The 19,538-nt window shown below is 38.1% G+C and overlaps 1 protein-coding gene across 10 annotated transcripts in view; it reads right to left on the bottom strand.

The window, feature by feature from the left end:
* Window positions 1-19,538, bottom strand: part of DIO2 (iodothyronine deiodinase 2) — a 361,142-nt gene that overhangs the window by 16,049 nt on the left and 325,555 nt on the right. For 2 of the 10 annotated variants that reach the window (XM_074235615.1, XM_074235618.1), the window contains exon 1: window positions 2,694-2,842. The exons of 6 other annotated variants lie outside the window; for them this stretch is intronic. The gene's annotated coding sequence lies outside the window, so the exon portion shown is untranslated. Of the gene's footprint in view, window positions 1-297; window positions 2,499-2,693; window positions 2,843-19,538 lie in introns of those variants that run through there. 2 more of the 10 variants (XM_074235616.1, XM_074235617.1) reach the window with 1 other exon arrangement.

The raw sequence follows: 19,538 nt of genomic DNA, 5'->3' as shown, positions 1-19,538 counted from the left end.
AACTGTCACCTCTTTCAAATGATCAGAGTCAAGTCAAAATCAAGTCAGCTTCTCAAATCCAGCAGTTAGAGCATGTCCATCAACTCAATTCAACTCTAAACTGCCACTTTACCCCCAGAACTTAAGATGTTAAAAAAAGTCCCTGATCCAGTAGTCTCTTTTGAGTCCGTTAAAGAGAGACACTGCTGCACTTTCAGTTCCCAGCCACTATAAAATTGAAGTACACATTCCTAAATTAATTTCAGCTTTTTCATTGTCTTAATTATTCAGGTTATCCTGTTTCTTTTCTTAACTTACAAGGACTTCCAGGTTGGTTGGTTGATTGTTATTTTTTTAAAATAGTGCTTAGAATATAAGGGGGTTGTTTTCTTTGTACACAACTTTCTGTTTCTCTTTCTCCTTTCTCTCCCTCATTCCCTTTCCGAGAGTGTCCTTCTATTTTTTTTTCCTCTCCCTCACCCTTTTTTCCTCCCCAGCTATCTATCTGTCTGTTGCAAAGTGCTTCTCTCTAGAGCCCAGTTTGTTTCCCTGAAGCCTTTTATATATTCCCTGGCTAATTGCTGCAATAGAGAAATGAAAGCCTAATCTTGGTAAAGATCTTGACGTCATTGAGAAAGAGGGCTTTACTTTGGCCAGGACTGCAATGAATAGAGAAGCAAAACTCGAAAACTTTTTTTTGAGAAGGGGGGAGGAGGAGAGGGTGGAATTTTGCTTTGTTATTTAAAGAGAGAGACACGAGAAAAAAAAGTTCAATACCTTTGACTGCTTTCAGGAAATGCTTTCAAACTTAGGGGAAAGTATTTGAATGTGACATGTAGAGGGACACAGCAATGAACCTCTATTGTTGGCGGGGTGTATTTGTTTGTTTTCCAAAGCATTGGGGAGATGGGGGAAAGAGTCCAATAATAGGATTTCTTTTTTTTTTAATTTTTTCTTTTCCTGTAAATGTTCGAAAGTTTTCTAGAGAACTAACAATCCAAATTACCCTTCTCATTCATCCAGATTGCTGCCTAGAATTTTTTTAAATAAGCATCCATGCTATTTTCTTGACATTTATAGAAAATTAAAGGTAGGAAAGTGTTTTAAATTCATAGACTATTTAGTTACCTGAGATCCTATCTGTAAACAAACAAACAAATTTTGAGCTTCTATGCTGAAACCCCAAAGCAAAAGGGGGGAAGGGAGGAAAGAATTCTTCAGAAGGGGATATACACTTTTTGCCCACCATGTTTTGCTTATGTGCATAGATACAGGTCAAACTTTCCTTTGAAAAGCTGAATTGGCATTTTAATGCCACAAGGATATTTGAATTCTTTTTTAAAATAAGGAATTTTTAAACATCTGCATTTTGCTACCTTTTAGTTATATGAATTTCTTATTCTCTTAGCAAATCTTGTTTCATTATTTGTAATTTTTTTTTTCAAATTGTCTCTAGAATTCTAGATGCAGTTAGTGGTGGTCTAAGGTACCAATCATAGCAACAGGTTTTAAAGTCAGAATCTATTGAGTCTCCTGACTGGATAAATCAGAAGCAGTCCTTTGGCCCTGCTCCGTCACCCCACCCTTTTCATAGTGTTCCTTCTCACTGACCTAGCAGCTCACCTCTAGGAAATATGTTTTCTTGGAAGAGGGAGTGGCAAATAGAGACGTCGGGGAAGGAGGGGGGAAGGGAGAGATACCTTCCTTGAAAGAGTATCCCCTGATTTTTCTACATATACAGCGTTCTCAATGATTTAAATGTGAACTGAGAGGAGCATCCAGACCTGTGGCACATTGGGTTCTGCATTTGCTCCTACTGTTTAATCTCCAGTCATAGGGAGAATACTGTAACCTAAATTTGTCAGGAGATCATCATTGTTTGGGAAATGAAGAAATCAGACAATATTTTTACCAGAAACTAATACTACTAGTAAGTAACAAGAGTATACTATTTTATATTCATAGTGCTTTAAAAAAAACCACTGTGATTTTTAAATCTCTCTCCTTCTCCCCTCCCCCGCATTTTCAGCCTCCCCTACCAAACAAACAAACAAACAAACAAAAAAGTCTGAAGAGAGGAGTGGAAAAAGGAGACTGCAAATGATATTTTTTACATAGCACAAGAGGAGGATAGAATAGGGAGAGAAAGAAAGAGAGGCTGCTAAGAACTTGCCTGCAGTGACAGTGGAAGGCAGGAGCCAGATTAAGGACCGAACCCAGGATGTAACTCCTCGATTCCCTAACCTAACCACTAAATCTTGCCTCTTCTCAGACACCAGCTTCACTTTATGATTGGACTTAAATATTCCTCCTCCTGCAAGAGACTCCAACTCACAAAACACAGCAGAAAGGCAGCTTCTCTCTTTCATTTGAGCTTGAGAGGGGAGGTGTGTTTAGAAATGGGAAACTGAAGAGAGTGATTGGTAGGAAATCAGGAAAGGTTTTCTTTTTAAATTCAGGTTCAAATGACAAATCCAGATGAAGAATCTTGCCTGTATTCCCATTTTCAAGAATCTCCATTTCGTTTTTGTCCTCACCTCCCAACTCCTATTTTCCCTCCCCACCTCCCCTACCCCCTACAACCCCCACCCAAATCCACCTCTTCCCCCACCCACTCCACAGGCACCTCTCTTCCCCTCCCCCTTCCCTCAGGTCAGAAGAGTAATTCAGGAAATTTCTGTGGTGTCAAGAAAAATAAGGGAGAACAAACTTACTAGTCAAGAAGTTGTTCAGAATTCTTCTACCTTTTCTGAAGGAATGAATAGCCCCTAAGGCTGAGGAACTACATTTGCTTTACCTAAGGGTTGGGCAGGTCCTTCCAGCAAAAGCTCTTCCTCCAAGGCTGTGACTTGTGCAGCATCCAATTCAGCACTTGGATCTTCAAAGAACTTTACACCCAATAAGTAACTAATGCATGCACAAACCCATAAGTTAGATGACTTCGATTAATTCCATTACCCAGATGGGTGAAAGTGAATCATTGAGGCCATAGACTTTAGCTAGTGGAACAAGCATTATCTAATTTTCCAATTTAGAATCCTACCTTTATTTTTTCTATTTAACCAATTATCTCATGGATTCCTACTATCTACTGAGATCCGGAGTCTTGGCTTAAAGCTGGTGTCCTGTTACTTTTACTTTCTGACATTCATGGGACACTTTTTATTTTATTTCATTTCTGTTCATATTGGCCTAGTTGAGTTTCTTGCTTCAGGTTTCCAATGATCATTAAAGAGACTTATAAAGTTTCTCGGGATCAAAGTAGTCTTAGTAAAGAACATTTTGATGAGTTAAATACAAACAAATGTGTGGCATATGGATTGCATTTCCCTTCACAATCCCATATTCAGGGTTTTTAATTCCAGGGAAAAGGGACCTTGAGCAAATGCTTTAGGCTTTTACCAAATACAGAACAATGGGGCAATGGGGAGGGGGGGAATTCAAGACAATTTTTTTCCCCCAGAGTATGGCATAGAGCACAGTCGTTGTTTCCCTCTGGTTAGGAAAATGGCAGGTGTGCCAATGAGATAACTCCTTTATGAGGTCTGTATTACTAAAGGAAAATTATCTGGTTTCCCTCCTCAAAAAAATCTGGGGAAATTTCTATGATGATGCTACTACTGCAAGTCCTTCCCCCCCCCCCAGCCTTAGCTAAAAGCACACACAGACCAGCCTAATCACCAATCCATTGGGTAAATGTTTGTTCTCTTGGCTCCAGGGATGGCACTAACCTGGAGCTTACTCTTTCTCTGGGGAATAATTGACTTTCTTCTGATCCCTTCCAGTTTGAACCAGGATAAGGGGTCAAAGGAAGTATCAATAACTTATCCAATAACTACCATTATTTAAAACACATGAGGCAGGAGTTTAGAAAGTTCTCACATATACCATAATATTATTAGCAGCAAGAATCTGGAAATAAAGTAGTTTCCTAACAATTATAAAGTAAATAGATTATGGTATAAATAGGTACTGGAATATTTCTGCACTATGAGAAATGATGAATGTGAAGAATTCAGAGAAACATAAGAAGATTTGGATGAACTGATGCAGATTGAAGTAAACTGAACCAGTGAAACAATACACAAAATAACTATAAAATAAAGAAAAAGAATAAATAAATAATGCCAGAACTATGATGAGTAATCTTGATCTTGAAAAAGGGTTGAATTAATGTATCTCTCCCTTAATTGTGGAAGTGGAAGATTATATATGTAGAGTGCTGCACAAACTGACTGCCACAATTAGTTGATAACATTTTAATAAATTAGTTTTATTTCCTCTTTTATTATCATAATCTTTATTTCAAAAAATAAATTACTAGTCAGTAGAGGGGGTAATAATATAGTTGAAAATTAATTATATAAAAATGAGTATCAATAAAAATTAGAAGAAAAATTTTAAAATAAAATCCTTGAGGCACTTACAGTTTTATACAGGTTCAGTCACATCACAAATAAGATATGATCCCTCCCTTTCAGAATCATGTGACAAAACAGAAACCAAACAGATGAACATGGACACACCTTTAGGAAAGAAACTGGGATAAGGAAGGCAATCTTTCTGTGAGATAAGAGGTTTAAATTCCAGTTGACTTTTTTGGAGCACCTTGTAGGTTCTGGAAGAAATTATAATGCTGCGAGATCCCACCCTCTCCAGCTATTTCAACTCATTTTTTAGGTCATAGACTCAGGTAGAAGAGGGAAAAAAGGAAGGGGGGGGAGGATTTGAAAACATTTTTAAAAAATTTTTATTGATTTTTATTTTTGGAGGCATTAGAAGGGCAATGCACCAATAAGTGTCTGAAACCAGGGCTGGTGTGCTATCTATTCACCACCTAGCTGCCCCTGAGACCCTTTTTTTTTAAAGATGAAGAAACTAAAGCTTGGCATAGGAAATCACTTATCTGAACACATATTAATAATAAATGGAAGGTGGAGGATTTGAATCCAGCTCCTCCGTCTCCAAATCCAGAAGGGGGGAGGAGTAAATGAGGAGTAAGAGATTTCTCAAAGGAGTGCCCAATAAGGTTTTCAGTAGCAGTGTCCATTAATGCCAATTGCTTTGCTGGTTTGGTTTTTTGGGTGAGGAAGACAGCTGTCCACTGAGAACTGGACTCCATCCATTATCTTATTTCATATAGGTCACTGAACAGCTGTTAGAAGACAAGAACTTTCATTCACTATTGACCTAGACTGGAATTAAACTGATGGTCATTTCTTCACCTCTGAGGTCTGTAAATCTTACTCGAGGCCTTGGGACTTTATTATCTTATTTAAATTTTCATATATACATGAAACATAGGCTTGTAGGAGGGATAGGGAATAGGTTATAGAGGAGGAAAATGGGGAGATATGGAAAGTATGCACAGTATGAAACCCATTTAGATAAATTCATCACTCAAAGAGGAAATTAAATTAACTGCCCACTCACTTCTGAAGGTGAATGAAAGCTGAGCATTCAACAATACTCTCCCCTCTTTTATCACCCACCTACTCAAAGCCACAGACTAATAGAAAGAAACAGAAGCTAAAAAAATAGCCTTTACTTTGAAATGTTTACTTCCTCTAATCTCTTTAAATCTAGTTCACATGAGAACACCAGAATATATTACAGTTGAACATGAAATAGGTCATTCTTCATGTCTTTTAACAGTACCTTATAAGAAATGAATTGCATTTTAAGTTATGAACATGGGGTTCATAAACTTTTTTTTTTTAGGTATTTTGCAAGGCAATGGGGTTAAGTGGCTTGCCCAAGGTCACACAGCTAGTGTCTGAAGGCGGATTTGAACTCAGGTGCTCCTGACTCCAAGGCCAGAGCTCTATCCACTGCGCCACCTAGCTGCCCCTGGTTCATAAACTTTTAAAAACTATTTGGATTAATTTCTCATATAGATGGTTTCTTTCATGATCCTCTGTATATCACTTTATGCATTAAAAAACATTCTGAGGAGTTTGTAAAAAAAAAAAAAACAAACCTTAAAACCCTTGCACTAAGCAGAATAGATCCTGAGAATAACAATAGAATGTGGTACATTCCTCTCCATGCCACTGAAGAAGTAAAAGAAGCATTCCTCCCAGTCAGGACTGAAACTACCCCCACTTCTCCAGAAAATCGCAAAACACCCATGAAGATGGAGCTAACCAACCATTCTCTATTTCTACAAAGGCTGAACCACTACCACTCCTGACAAAAAATACTCAGGTTAGATTTTTTTTAAATGAAATTCTTTAGGTTAGTCTCCTGGGTAAGGGACCAAGGAAAGTTCTAAGAACTTAACTAGAGAGCTTAAGTTTAAGGCTGAAAGATGCCTAAGATGACTTCTCAAAATTCATGATTCTATTGAGTTTTAATGTGAATAATAAAGAATCTGTCTCAAAGCCAGAAGACCTGGATTCAAGTTTCACCTCTAATGTATATGGGCTAGGTGATCCTAGAAAAGTTACTTGAATACTTCAGTGTTCTAGGCAATTCCAAGACAAAGCTGCAGAGAAAGCAACCTGTTTTGGCAGGAATTCATTATATTAAGGTAATGACTAGCCTGGTTCCAAGCCCTACTCCAGAATTTGCTAATATTATATATACATGTTGATCACCAACCACACTGAAATAGTATCAGAAAGTAAATAACATATTCATAAATTATATTTCCATTTACACCTAAGTTTCTCAGAACAATAGTTTACTAGTGAATATGTTGACTTAATTTCTATTCCCCGTGTGAAAAGCAGTATTTGCAAATTCCAACGTATTTGCAAATTTCAATTTCTTTAGTTAATGACTTCTAAAGAATTATGATCAACACACATATACTTAATCAAACTAGTACCTTTTAGAACTGATAAAGAATCAAATAGAAATGTTTCACATCATAATAACTAACTATCATATTTTAAAGTTTCTAAGTATACATATCTAAAGGAGAATTAATAATCTTTTAAGTGTCCAGATGATGAACTAAGGTATGAATATATCGAAATTTCAAAGTCCATAAAACAAATAGTTCTACTGATCTTCTACAAAAGTTAAATACTAATAATAATAGTTAATATTACCTATCATTTATAGAGTTTCCTAACAGGTGTTGTGTTAAACGATTTGCAATTATCATCTTATTTGATCCTCACAACAAACCTGGGAGGTAGGTCTTGTTATTTTATCCCCAATTTCCAGATGAGTAAACAGCCAAAAAAAAAAAAGTTAAGAGATTTGCCCAGGGTCAAATAGCCAGATTTCAGCTTGAGTCTTGCTGACCCTAGATCCAAGTTCTATCCTTTGTGACATCTACCTGCCCCTAAATAGCATTAGGAAACGTTGAAATTTCATATTGCATAAAAGGCGTCCATGGGTTGGTAAACTAAAAAAAAAAAAAAAATCCTAGAATGTCAGGGCTGTAGAACCTCAAAAATGACTTATAAATAAGGATCTAAAAGAACTGAGTGGTCAAGGAATTATTCCCTGGTTACAGAAGTAGTTAATGGCATAGAATTAGAATCTGGGTTCTCTGACTCCTACTCTGAGTCAACAGTCTCAGTACTCTATTTTGACTACACTGTTGATTCTATGAATAACTAGGAATTGTTTCTTTGTTTCTCCATTTATCCAGGTGTATGATAGGAATACAAATGTCTGGGCTTGTACATGTTGATGGTTTTACTAGTTAATATCTCTTTCAAGCATTTCAGCCCTTTCCTGTGGAATTCACTCTTTAGATATAAGGTATTAGCTCTTTGATTTGATGTTTACTCAGACCTATCTTAGTCAATAGATTCTTTTTGATCAAATCTTCTATGGAAAAGCATTCCTTGCAAACAAAATCAGGGTTTTTACTATCAATTTTACTCCACCCAATTTGATTGAAACTTTGGTTCTCTAAAGGAAAATAGGAAGGATTACTTGTAATTGGCTTAATTATTAGGGATGGGCAAACTTTGCATAAAAAGAATAATCAAACTAACCTTTGCTCAAATTCAACCCAGAACTTAACCTTCAATAAGGACTTATAAGAATCTAGCTTTTTTACCTGGGTTCAAATCTGGTCTCAGACACTTAATAATTACCTAGCTCTGTGGCCTTGGGCAAGCCACTTAACTCCATTTGCAAGGCAAATGGTCTGAGACCAAATTTGAACCCAGGTACTCCTGACTCCAAGGCCAGTGCTTTATCCACTATGCCACCTAGCTGCCCCAAGAATCTAGTTTTTCTTGGGCAGCTAGGTGATGCAGTGGATAGAGCATTGTCCCTGGAGTCAGAAGGACCTGAGTTCAAATCCAGATTCACTTAATAATTACCTAACTGTGTGACCTTGGGCAAGTCAGTTAACCCCAATGCCTTGCAAAAAACAACAAAAAAAGAAGAATCTATCTTTCTTATCTTTTTATTATTTATATCCATGCCTTGATTTCATCAAAAATTGAGAGGAAAACTGCTCAACAATTCCTCTTGTCCATAAGGGGAAAAAATTGCTTTACTAATAGTTGTTTGGACTAAACAAGCAGCAGATGATTAGCTGGCTACTATATTAGAAAACTTGATATTTGAAAGGGTGAAGTAATTAGGTCACTAAAAATTCAATGCTTGCTATGAGAGATGTTGCTAAATAGGTTGTAAGAAGGGTAGATAAAGGGAAGGAAATTAATGATCATTCATCCTACAAAATCATGGCTCTGTTCAGGACCATTACTGAAAAATCAGCTAGAAACATATATTTATATATTTATTTTGGTGACAGGATTATTCTTTGGGAGAAAAGGAGGCAGCACATGCTACTTACATACAGTGGGAGAAGAGATATACTCAGACTAAAGAGTAATGAAAAGATAGCAGGATTGAAGTTTATGGTGTGACAAGGAAAGGGATTTTTTTTAAGGGAGGCAAGGTACTTTGTATAATTCCAAGTGATGTATAATAAGCACTACATCATGTTCTAATTTGGCTGATATTTAGCATTCTTATCAGATACTGAACTGCAAAAGAGACAGGAGGCAGCAGAATTCCAGTTACAGCAGATGAGAGACTGTGTTCAAAGGACAATAGTAAAAACATATTTTTTCAAGGTATCCAAAAAGTCTTAGGGGCAGTAAAATACCTTAAAACTATACTAAGACTTTGGGGACTCACTGTATAGAACTTTAAAGTTTACAAAACATTTTCATCATAATACTTTTGCATACATGCCTACAATTATTATAACATTATCATATTACAGTTAAGGACATATAAATTCAGACACATTAAACTTGTCCAGAGTTGTATAACTAAGAAATGGTAATGTCTAGAATCAGTATAATAGCTTCTTGGGGTTGGAAAAGGCCACATCAACTTTATAGAAACCCTGCCTGAAATATTCACATAAAGTGATCATCCAGTCTTTGTTTGAAGATCTCTAGTGAGAAATAACCTAATGTCTTCTATTTTGAGAAAACAAACACTTAGATCATTCTGATTGTTAGGAAGTTTTGTTGCTTTTTTTCTCACTATAATGAGCCAATATTCACTGTACCTTCCATCCATTGATCCTTCTATATCCAAGCATTAATGCACATTCATCTTCCACATAACAGTGGTTAAAGATAGCTTATCACTTACCTTTCCAATGCTAATTTTTTTTTTCTCCATGATATGTGACCCTATTTTTTTCACTCAACTTTACCTTTTTTATGTTTCACTTGACTCCAGAATTTGTATTTTAAAGTTTCTAGTCAACTCTGGTCTTTTTATCAAGAATGCTGGGGGCACAGAGCCAAGATGGCTTCCTGAAGGAAGGAATTCCTGGAAACTCATTGCCCCCAGAACTCCAAAAGCCATCAATTGACTCTAGCCAAAATTTAGAGGGGCAGAACCCACAAAAAGACTGAGTGATATAATTTCCCAGTCCAAAGACAATTTAGAAGTTTCATGGGGAAGGTTTGTTTCATTGGGATGGGGGTTAGAAAAAGCCACTGCCAGTACAACCACAGCCACAGCAGCAGTCGCTGCAGCGCAGCCAGGCTGAATACCTAGATCCCTGGAGGTGCCTGAGTCTATGACAGGGGGTCATTTCCAGATCTCCTGGCCCCAGGATCAGCAGAACAGCTTAAAGGGGCGGTGAGAGAAATCTGCCACACCAGAGTTAGTGTGGAGCAAGCACAGATCTCAGAGCAGCCCTGCCCGTGAGAACTTGCAGCAGGAGTCAGGGAAACCAGCCTACAACTCCAGAGTGCAGGCCACAGATGGTAAGGGAGTCTGGGTAAACTGCAGAGGTCCCTCTGCTTTCCCTGGGGCAGGACTCAGCTGTTTGCCCACACTCAGATACAAGTTACAGTCTGGGCCCGCATACCACCATAACCAAGCAGGGACTCTCCTCACAGTTCTAGGACATAGGGGGAGGTCCTGTGATTATCCACAAATCAAAGTCTAGGCAAAAGAGCAGTCAGAACCTCTGATAAGACCTTGGGGGAATTAAAGTCCCAAGGTGGGTGTCTCAAAAAAACCCCAAAGTCTTGGAAGTATGGTAAATCAGTCATAGACTGAGGAAATGAGCAAACAAAAGAGAAAAAAGAATCTGACCATAGAAAATTACCTGGGTCCCATGGAAGATTCAGAAGATGACAAAATTGAAGCTTCTGTATCCAAAACCTCCAAGAGAAATAGAAAATGGGCTCAGGTTGTGATGAGCTCAAAAAAGACTTTGAAAGGCAATTAAGGGAGGCAGAAGAAAAATTAGGAGGAGAAATGAGAGCTATGCAGATAAATCATGAAAACCAAATCAGCAGCATGGTGAAAGAAATACAAAAAATACTGAAGAAATTAATATGTTAAACACCAGTTTAGGCCAAATGGAAAAAAGCAACAAAAGGCAAATGAGGAGAAGAATGCCTTAAAAAGCAAAACTGCCCAGCTGGAAAAGGAGATAAAAAGCTCTCTCTAGAGAAAATAATTCCTTCAAATGCAGAGTGGAACTAAAGGAATCCAATGACTTTGCAAGAAACCAGGAAGAAATAAAACTATTACCCCCCAAAAAACAAAAATTAAAAGACAATGTGAAATATCTCATTGGGAAAAACAATTGACCTGGAAAAACAGATCTAGCAGAGATAATTTTAAAATTATTTGGGCTACCTGAAAGTCATGATCAGGAAAAGAGCTTAGACTTCATTTTTCAAGAAATAATACAGAAAAATTCCCGAGATCCTAGAAGCAGAGGACAAAATAGAAATTGAGAGAATCTGTGCATTACTCCTGAAAGAGATCCCAAAAGAAAAACTTCCAGGAATAATATAGTCAAATCCCAAGTCAAAGAGAAAATACTAAAAGCTTCCAGAAGCAAACAATTCAATTACTGTAGCTCTATAGTCAGGATTATACAGGATCTGGAAGCATCTATATTAAGGGTTTCTAGGGCTTAGAATATGATATTCCAGAAGGAAAAATTTCTTGGTTTACAACCAAGAATCAACTACCTAGCAAAACTGAACATTCTCTTCCATGGAAAAAGATGGACTGTCAATGAAACAAGGGACTTTCAATGAAACAAGGGACTTTCAAACTTTCCTATTGAAACAACCAGGGCTGAACAGAAAGTTTGATCTCCAAGTACAGGATTCAGGTGAATCATAGAGGGGATGGTCAAGAAGGACTAACTAGGAGGAACTTAATGATATTGAACTGTTTGTATTCCTGCATGGGAAGAAGATACTGAAAACTCGTATGAACTTTCTCATTTTTAAGAGTAACTAGCAGGAGCATATATAGACAAGGTACAGGAAGGAGCTGAATATAATGGTATAATATAGTAAAAAGATGGAGTCAATGGGTAATAAAGGAAAGTACTGGGAGGAAGAGAAAGGAGAGGAAGAAGGGGCTAAGATATTTCACATGAGAGTCAAGAAAAAGTTTCTTTCAATGGAGTAGAACAGGTGAAAGCAAGGGGGAATGAGTGAACTTCATTCTCATCAGAAATGGCTCAGAGAGGAAATAACATACAGACTTAATAGGGTATAGAAATCTATCTTACCCTCGAGAAAAATGAAAAGAAAGGGATGGGATAAGGGGGAATGGGAGGGGAGGGGGTTGTAGGTGATAGAAGAGAGGGAAGATTGTGGGAGAGGGTACTCAGATACAACACATTTCTGAACAGGGACAGGATGAAAGGAGAGAGAGAGAGAGAATGGAATAAATGAGAATGGGGAGGAATAGAGTGGAGGGAAATACAGCAAGTAATAGCAACTATGGGAAAAATATTGAAGCAACTTCTTTGGTGGACTTATGATAAAGAAGGCAACTCATCCCAGACACAGAGCCATTGGAATCTGAACACAGACTGAAGTACAATTTTTTCTCATTATTCTTGAGGTTTCTCATATTCTTGGTGGTGGTGGGGTTATGTTTACTCATAACAAGATTATTGTAGTAATATAAATAAACCAAAAAAATAGGGGCGGGGCGAGAATGCTTAGAAGTCCCTTACTTCATTCAAAATCTGTTTTCCTCCTATTGCCTTTATTCTCAGCTTTACTGGGCAACTTAATCTAGAATAGATAGGATAAATTATATTTCTTATCTCTTGGAATATCTTATTCCAAACATTTTTTATAGTTTTTTAGATCTTATATGATCATGACTATGGCTTCTTACAATTTGAAATATTTTTTTCTTGATGCTTATAGTATTTTTCCTTTCACCTGTACATCTGGATTTTGGCTATTACATTCCTAAGTGTTTTTATTTTAGGGTTTATTTCAGGAGGTGTATAATGGATTGCTTCTATTTCTTCTTACCTTTTGGTCCTAAGACATTTAGTTAGTTTCTTTGATATTTTCTTGGAAAAATTTTCTTTAAGCTTTTCTTTAGTCATAGTTTCCAGATAATGCAATGATTCTAAAATTCTTTTCTCCATAATCTGCTTTCAGATCAGTGGTTTTTTGGTAAGAATAATTTAAATTCTATTTTTTTAGTCTTTCAACTTTATTTAAATATTTATTGCCTCATTTAGTTACTAACTTGATCTAGTTTAATTTTCAGTTCATTTATGTGACAGAGTTGAGTATCTTTTCCTAAGTTGTTAGCTTTCTTTTTTTAATTTTTTAAAATTTTTTAAATTTCTTTTTTATTCTCATTTTGTACAAATTTTTTTTACATTAATAAAATATTCTTGTTTACAAGTAAACAAAATACCCCTCCTCCCCCATGAATATAGATAGACTTGCTTGGGCGAAAAAAAGTAAAGGGGAGAGAAAAAAATTAAAATAAAAAATAATAGTAATAATTGTAGGTATGGCCAGGTGGCACAATGGATGAAGCACCAGTCCTGGAGCCACAAGCACCCGAGTCCATATCCAGCCTCGTAAACCCAACAATCACCCAGCCGTGTGACATGCAAGCCACCCGATCCCCACTGCCCTGCAAAAACCAAAAAAAAAAAGAAAGAAAAAAGACCCAAAATAAAATGAAATAATAATAATAGTAGGGGTGGCTGGGTGGCAGACAGAGCATTGGCCCTTGAGCCAGGAGCACCTGGGTCCAAATCTGGCCCCAGACAACCAAAGATCACCCCGCTATGTGGCCTCAGGCAGGCCATCCAGCCCCACTTGCCCTGCACCCTCCCCCAAATAATAATAACAAAAAATGTGCTTGAGTATTTGTTCCAACACCAACAACTCTGTCATGGGTGGATCTCATTCTTTATGATAAGTCCATCACAAAAGTTATTTCCATATTTTTCCACTGTCGCCATTGCTGATAGCAACTCCCTCCTTTCTTGTTTCTCCACTACCATGTACTATATTTTCTTTCTCCTTTCACTCTGACTCTTCTGTAGGGTCGCTGAGTGGTGCAGCAGACAGATCCCTGGTGCTGGGGCCAAGAAGCCCTGAGCCCCCATACCACCCCTTAGGCCCAGAATCCACCTGGCCCTGTGGTCCTGGGCAGGCCTTCCATTCCCAGCCCCTTGCAAGTAGTAAGAAAGAAAATGTGTTATATCTGGCCACTCTCCCCCCATGGTCCATCCTCTCCTCCTTTATTCACATCCCCACCCCTTCCCCCTGCTCCCCCCCCCTTCTTCTTACTCCAGATGCCTATACCCCATTGAGTATATATGCGGTTTCCTCTCCTAGCCATCTCTGATGAGAGCAAAGGTTCCCTCATTCCCCCTTGCCTCCCTACTTCCATATCATTGCAACAGCTCATTGTAATAAAAAAAAAATCTTATGTGAAATATCTTGGACTATTCCCCCTCTCCTTTTTCCTTCTCCCATTCCATTTCCCTTTTTTTCTATTGACTCCATTTTTACACCATATTTTATCTTTGAGTTCAGCTTTCTCCTGTGCTTCAACTATAAAAGCTCTCTCTACCTGCTCTATTAACTGAGAAGGTTCATATGAGTATTATCAGTGTCATTTTTCTATGCAGGAATACATGCAGTTCATCCTCATTAAGTCCAGCATATTTCCCCCCTCTCCTCCAAACTCCATGCTTCACCTGAGTCCTGTATCTGAAGATCAAACCTTCTGTTCAGCTCTGGCCATTCCAAAAGGAACCTTTGAAATTCCCTTGGTTCATTGAAAGTCCATCTTTTTCCCTGGAAGAGGACATTCAGCCTTGCTGGGTAATTCATTCTTGGCTGCATTCTAAGCTCTTTTGCCTTCCGGTATATTGTATTCCAAGCCCTACAAGCTTCCAATGGAGCTGCTGCTAAGTCCTGTGTGATCCTGACTACAGCTCCATGATATTTGAACTGTGTCCTTCTGGCTGCTTGTAATATTTTCTCTTTGACTTGGGAGTTCTGGAACTTGGCTATAATATTCCTAGGGGCTGGTTTTTTGGGATCTCTTTCTCTGGGGGATAGGTGGATTCTCTCCATTTCTATTTTGCCCTCTGCTTCTAGAATATCAGGGCAATTTTCCTGTAGTAATTCTTTGAAAATGATGTCAAGGCTCTTTTCCTGATCATGACTCTCAGGTATTCCAATACTTTTTAAATTATCTTTACTAAGTCTGTTTTCCATATCAGTTGTTTTTTTCAATGAGATATTTCACATTTTCTTCTAATTTTTCATTTTTTTGGTTTTGAAATATTGATTCCTGATTTCTGTTAAATTCATCAATCTCCCTGAACTCTATTCTTTGTCTGAAGGATTTGTTCTCCTCAGAGAGTTTTCTTATCTCTTTTTCCATCTGGCCAATTTTGCTTTTTAAAGCATTCTTCTCCTCAATAACTTTTTGAGTTGTTTTATCCATTTGACCTAAGCTGGTTTTTAGCATGCTATTTTCTTCAGCATTTTTTTGGATTTCCTTGATTAAGCTGCTGACTTCATTTTCATGTTTTTCCTGCAACTCTCTCCTTTCTTTTCCCAGTTTTTCTTCCAACTTCCTCATTTGATTTTCAAAGTCTTTTTTGAGCTCTGTCATAGCCTGAGCCCAATTTCTGTTCTTCTTGGAGTCTTTAGATGCAGGAGCTTGTGCTTCCTCATCTTCAGACTGAGTATTTTGATCCTTCTTGGGTTCATTTGCAAAATATTTCTCAATAGTCTTCCTTTTGTTTCTTTGCTTGCTCATTTTCCCAGCCTGGGCCTGGTTTTGGGGTGCTTCCTGAGCTTTTGGGACACTCCCACAAGGGTCTCAGTGTGTGAGGTTCTGTCCTCCTTCCTGGTCTGTGAATGACTATAAGCACCTCCCTCTGCCACAGGGCTGAGGTGGGGGGGGGCCCTGCTGTTCTATGGGGGGGCCTAGACTGCAATCAGGATCTGAATGTGGTCAGAGCCCCAGAGTCCTGTTCCAGGGGCAGAGGACAGAGCTCAGCAGTCTCTCTCTCTTCACTCCCCTCCCTCAGCTCAAAGGGCTCATGCCCTGGAGGCTCCTGCTTACCAGCTAGGCCTGCTTCTGTTTCCTGGATCAGGGCTGGGGAAGAATCATGCTGCTAGCTGTGTGTCCTGAGGGCTGGGCTCCAAGTGCTTGTTCTGGCAGAGGTCCCCTGCTGTTCCCCCACTTTGTGCCCGGTGCTCCTTGGGGTGCAGCTCAGGAGACTCCCCTGCTGCTGTGAGCTGAGACTCCCAGCACCCTGGGGCTGCCTCTGGGAGGCTGAAGTTCTTTCGCTCTGGCAGGCTGCCTCTCAGATCCCGGGGAGCAGAGCCTTTCTGCTCTTTTCCAGGTTACCTTGAGTAGGAAAACTGCCGCACTGGGTCCCTCTGTGGGTTCTGTCTCTCGAAAGTTTAGTTAGAGTCCTTAGCTGATGAATTTTATCAGAGAGCTTCTAAGACTGGATCCCTTCTTGTTGCCATCTTGGCTCCGCCCCCCTCTTTTCCAGTTGTTAGCTTTCTTTTAAAAATTTTTCTTCCTTAATTCTCATTTCTTATCCCATTTTTCCATCTAGTGCTTTTTATTTGATTTTTAAAATCAGTTTAATTCTTTTTTTTAATCTTGCAATATCTTCTCCAGTTTTTGCCTATTGCTATATTTTTCTTTGAGGCTGTCCTTGTTTTATGGTCATTTTCTTCAAGTTAGTGTCTTAAGGCTCCCTTTCATTCTCATACCTCTTTATGGTAGGATTCTTTCTTTTCTTTTCTTTTTTTTTTTTTTTTTTGGCTCATTCTTAGTCCACTTCTCTAATTTGTACTTCATGTTTAGACTGGGTTCTACTATCTGAGTAGAGTGCTTGGGTCTCTTGAGTCCCACTGCTGCTTTCTTTGGAGTGCTGAGTGTTGGGTTATTTCATGAGTTCAGGAACAGCTCATGATATTTGCAAGACTTCAGTATTCTCAAAGTGGTTCAGTTGAACAAAGTCTGATCATTATCCTGTTCTGAATTTTGCAAGTTCCTAGCCTTATTTTGGGTCTGAGTAACATTCCTGTTTGTTTGCTCCTGCCTAGAAACTACAGTAAACTAATACTAGATTTATCTACTATGAGTGAGCTAGTAAGTTCTGAAGGTCCAGATCGATAGAACTGCAGGCTTCCCTTTGGCCTGGAATTTCTTCCCTCATTATTCTGTTGAGCTAGCCAAGAAGCTACTATTTGTTTTTAAACATGTTCTGCTCTCAGTACACAGATTAGAACACAAGACCACTTTTAACTATAGAGCATTACCCCTAGGTACAGATCCCCTCCTCTGTTGACTCTGGATGTCTGACCCAGAACTGAGTAGTGACTTGTCAGAGCTTCTAGTTGAATCTGTTCCTATATCCTTTACACAATCAGGGTTCTTCCTTATCGATCTTCTTATACTGGTGTACACAGTGATCTTTTTTCTATTATACTCTGGAATATTTCAAGTGGTACAGCTGGCTAGAAATCTGTTTTCAATGTCCACAAACCTCTATCTCCTAGAATTATGACTCGCTATATTTTTTCCCTTGAATTTCCAAATCAAGACTTAATCTAGTGTTTTTTCTAGATCTTTTTTAGGAGCTACATTGAAAAGACTCAGCTGTACTTATTTGATCTACTCAATTTGATCAACTTCAATTTTTTTCAACATGAATTCAGGCTTCTCACTACCTCAATTATTGACCTTTTCACAGTGAATAGTTTGTTGATGCCCTTCTTAAAATGTGACACTTAGAATTGAACACAGTACTCTAGATCTGGTGTAAGCAGGGCAGAATACAGTGAGATTAACGCTTTTTCTGTCCTGGATATAATATCATAATGCAATCTATATTTAAATTCACTTTTTTTTGCTGATTTATCTCACTGCTACTCATATTGACTTACTAATCCATTAAAACAGAGATCTTTCCCAGTCTGTCATCCACCCTCATCTATCCCATGGAATACTTTCGAAGTTGATTTTTACATTTTATGAATAAAATTGCATCTATAAAACTTCATTTTATTAAATTTAGTTGATTGTTAAAGACTACAAGATATCTCACAGACCCTGAATTCATCATCCAATTTATTAACCAGTTCTACCAGTTTTATATCTTAAAAGGTATACCAAATTTGAAGAAATATATATCATGATCCTTGGCAAGTAAGTTATGATAGCTAATATTTTTTTCTCCAGAAGGCTAGAAATCTGTCCAAACAAGTAGAGGATAGCATTCAGGCTCTGCTGCAGTTTAGCAGTAGTACCATCCACAGGCCATATCACAGGATTGTAGGACTTAGTCCTGGTCAGGAGGATATACTATATCAGTGTTGGTGTGCCCTACTTTCCTCATGCAATCAATAAATCAGTTAATGAGAATTACTGGGTCATTATGCACTTGATGTTCTCTGGTCACCAGATAAGTTTTTTTTTTCCTTTCCCTGAGAGCTCTGAATCTTTATCCTTTTTGAATAATCCATAGGATTAATTTGAGCAATTGATAGGACTTCTTGATAACCTAGGGCTTCCACAAGGAGCAAATGTTCCATTTTGGATGTTCTACTGAGATACATGTTACCATATGCATTTGATCCAACATGCATTTCCATGTGGAGATGAGAGGGTTTATATTTAGCTTTACTAGTACTTTGTCTTTGTTGAGTATCCCTTCCATGCTGTTGTTAAACAAATGTTGATGGTCTACCAGTGCCTCATTTCATTTCAATCCTGAGCTTTAACCACCATTCTGACCAGAGTTAGGCCTGATCTACAATACATACTACTTATTATTTATCCATATTAACTGCTAAAAATGTTGCCCAGAATACAGTCAAGAACAGTTCTCATATAAATTCACTCCATTAGCAATCTCCTTCCAAATTCACATTGAGCCATTAATGACAACTCATTCAGCCAATTTCAAATTTCCTTAACTATGCTATTTTTTTGGATTTTTTCTTTATTTTATATCATTACAATAATCTTGTTATAAGAGTAATCATAACCCCCCCCCCCAAAAAAAAGATGAGAAACCTCAAGAACAGTGAGAGAGAGAGAAAAAAATGTATTTCTGTCAATGGCTCTGTCTCTGGGATGAGTTGCCTTCCACATTACAGCCACCAGAGAAGTTGCTTCAATATTTTTCCCACAGTTGCTATTACTAGCTGTATTTCCCTCCATTCTCTTCCTCCCCACTCTCATTTATTCCATTCTCTCTCCTTTCATCTTGTTCCAGTTCAGGAGTGTTTTATATCTGAGTACCCTTTCCCATGATCTTCCCTCTCTTCTATCACCTATTCCCCCTTTCCCTCCCCCCCCAGTCCCCCTTATCCCATCCCTTTCTTCTCATTTTTCTCGAGGGTAAGATAGATTTCTATACCCTATTAAGTCTGTATGTTATTTCCTCTCTGAGCCATTTCTGATGAGAATGAAGTTCACTCATTCCCCCTTGCTTTCTTCTGTTCTACTACATTTAAAAAAGTTTTTTTTGACTATTATGTGAAATATCTTAGTCCCTTCTTCCTCTCCTTTCTCTTCCTCCCAGTACTTTCCTTTATCACCCATTGGCTCCATCTTTTTACTATATTATACCATTATATTCAGCTCCTTCCTATACCTTGTCTATATATGCTCCTACTAGCTACTCTTATAAATGAGAAAGTTCACATGAGTTTTCAGTATCTTCTTCCCATGCAGGAATACAAGCAGTTCAGTATCATTAAGTTCCTCATAGTTAGTCCTCTTTGACCATCCCCCTCTATGGTTCACCC

Source organism: Macrotis lagotis, chromosome 4 (assembly GCF_037893015.1).
Source record: "Macrotis lagotis isolate mMagLag1 chromosome 4, bilby.v1.9.chrom.fasta, whole genome shotgun sequence".
Taxonomy (NCBI): Eukaryota; Metazoa; Chordata; class Mammalia; order Peramelemorphia; family Peramelidae; genus Macrotis; species Macrotis lagotis.
The sequence above is the reverse complement of the archived record's forward strand: the minus strand, read 5'-3'. Positions and strand labels throughout refer to the sequence as shown.